This window comes from Daucus carota, chromosome 2 (assembly GCF_001625215.2).
Source record: "Daucus carota subsp. sativus chromosome 2, DH1 v3.0, whole genome shotgun sequence".
Taxonomy (NCBI): domain Eukaryota; kingdom Viridiplantae; phylum Streptophyta; class Magnoliopsida; order Apiales; family Apiaceae; genus Daucus; species Daucus carota.
Window position 1 is genome coordinate 19,014,395 of NC_030382.2, and position 9,997 is coordinate 19,024,391.

The window sequence follows — 9,997 nt, forward strand, 5'->3', positions numbered from 1 at the left end:
AGATATTTGGAGTTTAAGATAATGTCGGGGTTCGGGAGTTTAGATGGTCCCTTGTGAGGTTCGCTAGTGTTTGAATTTGCTATTTTCGAGGTACGGATTTCGTTCTCTTTTATTCAACACTACTTCTATTAGTGTTAGGTAAATTTGATTACTCTGGTTTGATCTTTTCTGTTCGGTGTGTTTGTACTGATTCGACCCTGTTTAATTCAGCGATATTCATGTTACAACTTGTTATATTCGTTTCATCTTTACTTTGTTCCTTCCGCGAATATTTATTTGACTGATTTGATTTCTCAAAATTATCACACAATCTATTTCAAAATCGTTTTTTTAGTTGTATTCCAAACTATAAAAGAATCTGTTTTACTTCTGTTCGAATTTTACTCGGCTATTCCTCATGGAAATAAATTATTTTTAATTCGTACGGATTTTGTCCTTTTTATTCATCGCTATTCGTGCTAAACTGTTTTGGACTCTTTTCATGACTTCCAACAATTATTTTAAAATCTGTTTTGAGATATTCAAATATTTGTCCTCCGATTTTCAAAAATTATACAAATTATGATTTGTTCGGCTTATTTGAAATATCTGTACCGTATGATTTTAAAATTGTGAACACTATTTTATTTATGTGAACTGATGTGCTAAAAATCGCAAGTGCACGATCCCGTTTTAGTAATATAAGATTCGATCCACAAGAACTAAAATTATTTTCGCGAAAATTTAATTTTTAACTTAATCGAATTAGACCACTTGTTTTGGAGATATTTTGTTAATCTGAATTAAGAATTTAAAACTACAAATACCAACTAATGAATAACTAATTAATAATTAATTAATTAATAGAAAACGATCAAGATTAATAAAATAGTAAGCAAATAAACACACTGGTAATGTCAACAGTAAGCAAATGAACATATGCGGCCGCAAAGTAAGACAAACAAAAAAAAACAAAGCTGGAACGCGACAGAAAAAGAAAAATAAATAAATAATAAATAAAATAAAATATTTAAACGCGTGTGTATCACTGAATCATACTAATCGAGCAGCAGCGTTATTAATCCAGGTGGTTCACTAAGCTCATCAGACGCGAACAAAACAAATGACACGCTCCGTCCTTCTCTGAATCAATCGAGATAGCCTGGAATAACTTAAATCTCGCTTTAAGCCATTCCAAATATAACAAATAAAGCCCCACTAACTTTTAAACCAAATTCAACATCAAATTTTACACTAAATAGCACCTAAACTACCCATTTTTTTTACCAAAACAAGACCCAAATCAAGCCAAAACAACTCCAATTTATACCAAACTTTAAATCTAGCTTATATAAAATATAATTAACCAAAACCCACTAATCTCAAGTCAAAATCATAAACTAAAATTTACACTAAAAAGCCCCTAAAAATACCAAAACCAAGAACAACAACAACACCAAAACATACCAAACTAACTCCAAATTAAGCCAAACTTCAAAACTAGCTTTATCTACCATGTCTCTAACAAAACCCCATCAAACTACAAACCAAAATATCAACTAAATCATTGAACCCACTAATAATATTGAGAATTAAAAGGGGCTCAAGCTAAATATTAAAAATGTTAGTTCAAAACACAAAATAAAGGCTCTTCAACCCACAAGTGGTTGACATAAATGCCACTTTATCCACTTGTTAGAAAGAAGGTTAGTCATAGCCATAAATTTTAACAAAGCAAGGATGCAAGAGATAAAGAAACTAAATTTGAACTTATATATATATGAAAAGTGTTTACTATATTTGTGAGATTACAAGTGAAAGAGAAAGCTATTCCGGATGTAGAAGATGATAAGGGAGGCTACTAACAACTAGGTAAAAACTAGGGTAAAGACTAAGTTGGTGGCTAATGAGAGGGAAGGATGTTTATATAGGCCTAGATTAGGGTTTTAGGGGTAGAAGGGTCTTTGTGTCTTGATTTTCTTTTCCTTTTTTTCTTCTTTTTCTTCTTCTTTTCTTTTTCTTCCTCTTTTTCCCTTCTTTCACCTTTTTGTTACTTTTTCTCTTGAATTCTCGATTTCTCTAAAAATTCCTGAAAACAAAACAATTAACTAATAAAAATACGAAAACAAGCAATAAATAGGTAGTTAAAATGTGCAAAATAATGGACCTATCATGAACCCTTAGAGATATAAGGTATACCGAGTTACCCAGCTGTAGGGTTACTACAGCCATGTCTTTGCGGCATCATTGACATGACACTTCCGTAGCAGTGTGATTGGTCACGGCGTATACTTCTGTTAGCTCTTGGGAGGAGCTTTGGCCATTTTGATTATTTATTCAGGATACGTGGGTGCACCCAGTTCAGTTTATTTGATTTGTGATTTGGCGGTGACGTTGTATATGCCGTACACGTTAACCGGTTTGTTGCACACATTAGGTACCCTATGATGTGTGTATTTGTATCTGTTTTGATCTCGGTATGAAATATCCTAACCCTCGTTGCATCAGCCTATTTATTTTAAAAATTATTGTTTTATATGATGGTCAAAATATTTTAAATGTTTCTTGTTTTGTAAATGCTTCCAATCCATACTGGGCATTTGGCTCATGCTGCATGCCGTATTCTTCTTCTAGCAGGTTCTTAGGGGGATCCGGGACTGTGTGATGGAGAGCTACCCTCGGTTATAGTGATTTAGAACTATGGACCTTTAGTGTTATTAAGAATTTATGGTTAGTGATTCCATTTACTCAAGTTTGGAACATATTAGTACTCTGTTTGCAGATTTTGGATTTGTAGGTAACCTCTCGTCTTAATGTAATATCCCGTAATTTTTAGAATAATATTAATAGATTAGTATTAATAAAAAAAAGGGATTAAAATTGGATTATGAATAAGATTTAAAATTGAACTAGGATGATAGAGTTAGAATATGTATCAGACTTGTATTCAGATAATGGATAGGTTTACGATTAGGGTTTCAAGACTCTATATAATGATTGTGTTCCCTCATTCTTTTATATACACTTTTGAGAGCCACCCAACCTTCTCTTCGTTTTTATTACAAAAATTCACAGGGCTTTATTCTCATAAATCAGCTGTCCTGTAAAATTCGTAGTAAATTCAATTCTTATCGGATTTCAACGATTCTTGAAGTTTCGGAAAGCTCTTTCAATCTCCTACAACTTTCGTTCACAATGTTTTCTCAGATTATATTCAAACTGTTCTCAAAATTACAAAACATAATCAGATCCTGTTTATTCTTGAGTTCTGGATCAACGGACGTTTTATTTAATGCCCGGTTCGTTATAACTCCGATTTTGATGAGCCATACCTTTTCACAAAGGTCTTTGCGTTCTCTACGACTTTCGTGTTTTGAGTTTTCCATAAAACATCTTTTAGAGGGTCAAAACAGTAGATTATTGATCTGGGCAGATTGGAACCATGGAGATATTTGGAGTTTAAGATAATGTCGGGGTTCGGGAGTTTAGATGGTCCCTTGTGAGGTTCGCTAGTGTTTGAATTTGCTATTTTCGAGGTACGGATTTCGTTCTCTTTTATTCAGCACTACTTCTATTAGTGTTAGGTAAATTTGATTACTCTGTTTTGATCCTTTCTGTTCGGTGTGTTTGTACGGATTCGACCCTGTTTAATTCAGCGATATTCATGTTACAACTTGTTATATTCGTTTCATCTTTACTCTGTTCCTTCCGCGACTATTTATTTGACTGATTTGATTTCTGAAAATTATCTCACAATCTATTTCAAAATCATTTTTTTCAGTTGTATTCCAAACTATAAAAGAATCTGTTTTACTTCTGTTCGAATTTTACTCGGCTATTCCTCATGGAAATAAACTATTTTTGATTCGTACGGATTTTGTCCTTTTTATTCATCGCTATTCGTACTAAACTGTTTTGGACTCTTTTCATGACTTCCAAAAATTATTTTAAAATCTGTTTTGAGATATTCAAATATTTGTCCTCCGATTTTCAAAGATTATACAAATTATGATTTGTTCGGCTTATTTGAAATATCTGTACCGTGTGATTTTAAAATTGTGAAAACTATTTTATTTATGTGAACTCTTAGAGATATAAGGTATATCGAGTTACCCAGCTGTAGGGGTACTACAGCCATGTCTTTGCGGCACCATTGACATGACACTTCCGTGGCAGTGTGATTGGTCACGGCGTATCCTTCTCTTAGCTCCTGGGAGGAGCTTTGGCCATTTTGATTATTTGTTCAGGATACGTGGGTGCACCCAGTTCAGTTTGATTTGATTTGTGATTTGGCGGTGACGTTGTATATGCCATACACGTTAACCGGTTTGTTGCACACATTAGGTACCCTATGATGTGTGTATTTGTATCTGTTTTGATCTCGGTATGAAATATCCTAACCCTCATTGCATCAGCCTAGTTATTTTGAAAATTATTGTTTTATATGATTGTCAAAATATTTTAAATGTTTCTTGTTTTGTAAATGCTTCCAATCCGTACTGGGCATTTGGCTCATGATGTATTCTTCTTCTGGCAGGTTCTTAGGGGGATCCGGGACTGTGTGATGGAGAGCTACCCTCGGTTACAGTGATATAAATATGGACCTTTAGTGTTATTAAGAATTTATGGTTAGTGATTCTATTTACTCAAGTTTGGAACATATTAGTACTCTGTTTGCAGATTTTGGATTTGTAGGTAATTTCTCGTCTTAATGTAATATCCCGTAATTTTTAGAATAATATTAATAGATTAGTATTAATAAAAAAAAGGGATTAAAATTGGATTATGAATAAGATTTAAAATTGAACTGGGATGATAGAGTTAGAATATGGATCAGACTTGTATTCGGATAATGGATAGGTTTACGATTAGGGTTTCAAGACTCTATATAATGATTGTGTTCCCTCATTATTTTATATACACTTTTGAGAGCCACCCAACCTTCTCTTCGTTTTTATTACAAAAATTCGCAGGGCTTTATTCTCATAAATCAGCTTTCCTGTAAAATTCGTAATAAATTCAATTCTTTTCGGATTTCGACGATTCTTGAAGTTTCGGAAAGCTCTTTCAATCTCCTACAACTTTCGTTCACAATGTTTTCTCAGATTATGTTCGAACTGTTCTCAAAATTACAAAACTTAATCAGATCCTGTTTATTCTTTGAGTTCTGGATCAGCGGACGTTTTATTTAATGCCCGGTTCGTTATAACTCCGATTTTGATGAGCCATACCTTTTCACAAAGGTCTTTTCCTTCTCTACGACTTTCGTGTTTTGAGTTTTCCAAAAAACATCTTTTAGAGGGTCAAAACAATAGATTATTGATCTGGGCAGATTGGAACAATGGAGATATTTGGAGTTTAAGATAATGTCGGGGTTCGGGAGTTTAGATTGTCCCTTGTGAGGTTCGCTAGTGTTTGAATTTGCTATTTTCGAGGTACGGATTTCGTTCTCTTTTATTCAGCACTACTTCTATTAGTGTTAGGTAAATTTGATTACTCTGTTTTGATCCTTTCTGTTCGGTGTGTTTGTACGGATTCGACCCTGTTTAATTCAGCGATATTCATGTTACAAATTGTTATATTCGTTTCATCTTTACTCTGTTCCTTCCGCGACTATTTATTTGACTGATTTGATTTCTGAAAATTATCTCACAATCTATTTCAAAATCGTTTTTTTCAGTTGTATTCCAAACTATAAAAGAATCTGTTTTACTTCTGTTCGAATTTTACTCGGCTATTCCTCATGGAAATAAACTATTTTTAATTCGTACGGATTTTGTCCTTTTTATTCATCGCTATTCGTACTAAACTGTTTTGGACTCTTTTCATGACTTCCAAAAATTATTTTAAAATCTGTTTTGAGATATTCAAATATTTGTCCTCCGATTTTCAAAATTATACAAATTATGATTTGTTCGGCTTATTTGAAATATCTGTACCGTGTGATTTGAAAATTGTGAAAACTATTTTATTTATGTGAACTCTTAGAGATATAAGGTATATCGAGTTACCCAGCTGTAGGGGTACTACAGCCATGTCTTTGCGGCACCAATTGACATGACACTCCGTGGCAGTGTGATTGGTCACGGCGTATCCTTCTGTTAGCTCCTGGGAGGAGCTTTGGCCATTTTGATTATTTGTTCAGGATACGTGGGTGCACCCAGTTCAGTTTGATTTGGCTTGTGATTTGGCGGTGTCGTTGTATATGCCGTACATGTTAACCGGTTTGTTGCACACATTAGGTACCCTATGATGTGTGTATTTGTATCTGTTTTGATCTCGGTATGAAATATCATAACCCTCGTTGCATCAGCCTATTTATTTTGAAAATTATTGCTTTATATGATGGTCAAAATATTTTAAATGTTTCTTGTTTTGTAAATGCTTCCAATCCGTACTGGGCATTTGGCTCATGCTGTATTCTTCTTCTGGCAGGTTCTTAGGGGGATCCGGGACTGTGTGATGGAGAGCTACCCTCGGTTACAGTGATATAAATTATGGACCTTTAGTGTTATTAAGAATTTATGGTTAGTGATTCTATTTACATAAGTTTGGAACATATTAGTACTCTGTTTGCTGATTTTGGATATATAGGTAACCTCTCGTCTTAATTTAAAATGGGATGTTACAAAAGTGGTATCAGAGCGAGGTTTTTTCCGGTAGAAAACCTATTTAGGTTGACCTGTGAGTGTGGGTAGACCCGCATTAGGATGGGTATTCTGTTCAAATTTATTTTATTTGCTTGTTTCGTTTATCAGAGTTTTATGGAAGGATTATCCGGAATAAGAGTCTACTTGGAAATGAGAGATTGAATTCGTGTGAGATGTCCGCACTTATTCGATTTAGGTACGAGTTTTACTTTCGTTAGATTCCGGGGACGGAATCCTTATTAAGGGGGTATACATATAATATACGTAGTTCTAATTAATTAGTTATATGTCTTGATTTAAATGGGTTTGGAGAGTACATTTGAGAGAATTTGGGGACCAAATTCTTTTTAAGGAGGATAGAATGTAATATCCCGTAATTTTTAGAATAATATTAATAGATTAGTATTAATAAAAAAAAGGGATTAAAATTGGATTATGAATAGGATTTAAAATTGAACTAGGATGATAGAGTTAGAATATGGATCAGACTTGTATTCGGATAGTGGATAGGTTTACGATTAGGGTTTCAAGACTCTATATAATGATTGTGTTCCCTCTTTCTTTTATATACACTTTTGAGAGCCACCCAACCTTCTCTTCGTTTTTATTAAAAAAATTCGCAGGGCTTTATTCTCATAAATCAGCTGTCTTGTAAAATTCTTAGTAAATTCAATTCTTATCGGATTTCGACGATTCTTGTTGTTTCGGAAAGCTCTTTCAATCTCCTAAAACTTTCGTTCACAATGTTTTCTCAGATTATGTTCGAACTGTTCTCAAAATTACCAAACTTAATCAGATCCTATTTATTCTTTGAGTTCTGGATCAGCGGACGTTTTATTTAGTGCCCGATTCGTTATAACTCCGATTTTTATGAGCCATACCTTTTCAGAAAGGTCTTTTCGTTCTCTACGACTTTCGTGTTTTGAGTTTTTCCATAAAACATCTTTTAGAGGGTCAAAACAGTAGATTATTGATCTGGGCAGATTGGAACAATGGAGATACACTACGCCATATATGGCCTACGACAACATCAAAAAAATGATGCCATAACCCCAAAATATGTTGCCATAGCCCGAAAAAGGGCTATTGCAACATAAAATTTAAGTTGCACTTTTGCATGCTGCCTTAGGCTTCTATTGCAACATTTAGGTAACCTACTGCAACACGGCTTTTTATGTTACAATAGACGTTCTATTGCAACATCTGACTATCCTATAGCAACAAATATATTATGTTACATTACACCTTTTGATTTGAAAAGAAAAAGGGGGACCCACATGTGGGTCACACTTGTAGGTCCCACTTTTTGAGTCCACGTGGATCCCACATGTGGGTCCCACATGTTAGTCCCATGTTTGGACACCTATTTTGTAGTCCCATGTTTGCAACAAATTTATAAAAGAAATTTAAAATATGCTCTTTAAATATTAAACATTCCAATAAACTATTCTTTCTTACAAATTTCATAACAAATCCAACCAAATCAAATTACCTAACAATTCAAAACCAACTAAAAGTAACAACAATTAGCCTGTGCTCTCTAGCCTTTTCTCTAAAATACACCCTTCTCCATACGTAAATGAAGTGCAGGATATGTGATTCCAAAGCTGTGACGATAGGAGTCATCTGTTCCACTAGCAAGAAACCCAAGCCTAGTGAAATCCTTGAGCCATTTCCACATAATCTTCATTAACAGCATGGACCGCAGCATCAAAAAAAAATTTGTATATTTTGCTGGATGGAGAAACAAAAGCAATTAATATAAATACTTAATTAATATCACAATCAATATACTTGGAACAAATATTTTAGAAAGCCCAGGTCGTTTTTACTTGCGCGTAAACACAATCAATGACACAAGTGAAGAGAGTCAGATATTCACTATAGAGAGATACTCGAGTAAATCACACTGTAACTTTAACATACTTCACATTAGCAAAGACAGGGGTTTCAAAAATTAAAGTCTCGTATGCTGCATTGCTTACTGAGTATTATCACATTTAACTATACAAATGAGCTAGACAATCAATTTGTATAAGGACTTCATTTAAAATACTAAACAAAACCTTCTGATTAATCAATAATCGCATATTACTCATAGAACAGGAAGGCGGCTAGAAATTCATTCAAAAGACACAAAGGTTAAATGTATACAGAAGAAAACTCGGTATTTTGATGGATTTTATTAGGTTTAGGAGTACTTTTTATCAAAAGCACATACTCCAGCTCTGTAGTTATCAAAAATACCCTATAATTCTGTATAAACAAATAAAGTTGTGTTACATTGAGCAATATAGGAATTAGAGGGGCATTTTACATGATAAATATAGTATAAGATGATTACCTCAACCCCACGAGAGCAGTAGGCAAACTAATCTGACTCCTTCCTGGCTTTAGCTTCACTAGGGTCTCAAAAGCTTAATTATTAACATCATATTTAGCCAGAAAACAACTTCTTACATAGTAAATCTTTACTACTAATAATTATCAAGTCAGGGGAAGAACAATAATACAATACAAGTTTACAACATCAGGGGAAGAACGATGCCGGCTCTGTAAACAGAGAGTTCAAATCATATGGCAGATATATACAACAAAAAAAGAACCAGTGCTTTCTAGAAAAACTACGTGCAACATTATACTGATTCCTGAACAAATCAACTCAACAAGTCAAATGCCTATAAAAAATTACAACATTCAAGACAAACTATAAAATCAGAATGTTCCCATTAGAGTTAAGAGAGAGGGAGGGAGAGACAGAGGGGAGACAGAGACACACACAGAGAGAGAAGGAGAGAGAGGGAGACAGAGAGATGTGTAACATAACATACGACCACAAATCAAAACAAAGATAGACAATGCATTTACACATAAAATCTAAAACAAAGCATGTGTATTTAAAGTGAAAAGCAAAGGATGACCACAAATCTAAGCAGATCGAAACCCCAATTAAAGTGAAAAGCTGTTGAAGCCCTAGTTTCAGAAGCCCCAATTCCCAATTCAATCGAAGCCCTGAGAAAAATAACGACACAAAATTAAAAATATTTTAGTGATAAAAACGAAGAAACTCGTAAACAAATTTAATGAAACTATAAATCAGAAGCCCTGATTTCGCGGAATAAAGAACCTCTCAATAAAATCCCTAATTGAAGACCTGAAACAAAACTTTATTCGATTGAGAGGTGAGTATGAGGGGAGAGGTTCCCCGATTTTTTCTAATCGACGGTGCGTTTCAGCAGGGAGGTGAGAGGAGATGAGGATGAGCAGAGAGGTTTAGCAAGAGAGGTGAGGTGAGGTTAGGTGAGTGTAGAGAGTGAGGTGAGTGTTTGTTGAGTGAAATGTGAATATGTCTGAGTCTCTGACTCAAA

The 9,997-nt window shown here is 34.2% G+C and overlaps 1 long non-coding RNA gene across 1 annotated transcript; it reads right to left on the bottom strand.

Annotated features, from left to right (window-relative positions):
* Window positions 1–8,063: 8,063 nt before the first annotated feature.
* On the bottom strand, window positions 8,064–9,997 carry LOC135150285 (uncharacterized). Its single transcript, XR_010288642.1, has 3 exons — window positions 9,757–9,997; window positions 8,974–9,641; window positions 8,064–8,363 (listed from the first exon to the last, which is right to left on the bottom strand). It is a non-coding gene; the product is annotated as an uncharacterized LOC135150285 (long non-coding RNA).